The sequence below is a fragment of the Arachis hypogaea genome, chromosome 18 (genome assembly GCF_003086295.3).
Source record: "Arachis hypogaea cultivar Tifrunner chromosome 18, arahy.Tifrunner.gnm2.J5K5, whole genome shotgun sequence".
Lineage (NCBI taxonomy): Eukaryota > Viridiplantae > Streptophyta > Magnoliopsida > Fabales > Fabaceae > Arachis > Arachis hypogaea.
In genome coordinates this window covers 122,987,029-122,987,862 of record NC_092053.1, presented here as the reverse complement: position 1 = coordinate 122,987,862, position 834 = coordinate 122,987,029, and the positions used below count along the sequence as shown (strand labels likewise).

Below are 834 nucleotides of genomic sequence, written 5' to 3'. Positions count from 1 at the left end.
TCAATTTCAAGAGCTTCCTTCCTCTGAGGCGTCCCATTACTCACAGGATTCCTTTCAGAAGTGTACACGAACTGGTTATTTGCAACCATGTCAATGAGTTCTTGAGCTTCTGCAGGCATTTTCTTTAGGTGAATAGATCCACCTGCAGAATGGTCCAATGAAATTTTAGATAATTCAGACAGACCATCATAGAATATATCCAGGATGGTCCATTCTGAAAGCATGTCAGAAGGACACTTTTTAGTCAGTTCTTTGTATCTCTCCCAAGCTTTATAGAGGGATTCACCTTCTTTCTGTTTGAAGGTTTGAACATCCACTCTAAGCTTGCTAAGCTTTTGAGGAGGAAAGAACTTGGCTAAGAAAGCCGTGACCAGCTTATCCCAAGAGTTCAGGCTGTCTTTAGGTTGAGAGTCCAACCATATTCTAGCTCTGTCTCTTACAGCAAACGGGAAAAGCATAAGCCTGTAGACCTCGGAGTCAACCCCATTGGTCTTAACAGTATTACAGATCTGCAAGAATTCAGTTAAGAACTGAAAAGGATCTTCTGATGGAAGTCCATGAAACTTGCAGTTCTGTTGCCTCAGAGAAACTAATTGAGGCTTTAACTCAAAATTGTTTGCTCCAATTGCAGGAATTGAGATGCTTCTTCCATGTAAATTAGAATTTGGTGCAGTAAAGTCACCAAGCATCTTCCTTGCGTTGTTATTATTTTTGGCCATGTCTCCTTCTTTTTCGAAAATTTCTGTCAGATTTTCTCCAGGGAGTTGTGCTTTAGCTTCCCTTAGCTTCCTCTTCAGAGTCCTTTCAGGTTCAGGATCAGCTTCAACAAGAATG

General features: G+C 41.0%; 1 non-coding gene across 1 annotated transcript; it reads left to right on the top strand.

The window, feature by feature from the left end:
- Positions 1–218: 218 nt before the first annotated feature.
- Positions 219–326, top strand: LOC112773522 (small nucleolar RNA R71). The gene has a single exon (XR_003188069.1). It is a non-coding gene; the product is annotated as a small nucleolar RNA R71 (small nucleolar RNA).
- The last annotated feature ends 508 nt before the right edge of the window (positions 327–834 follow it).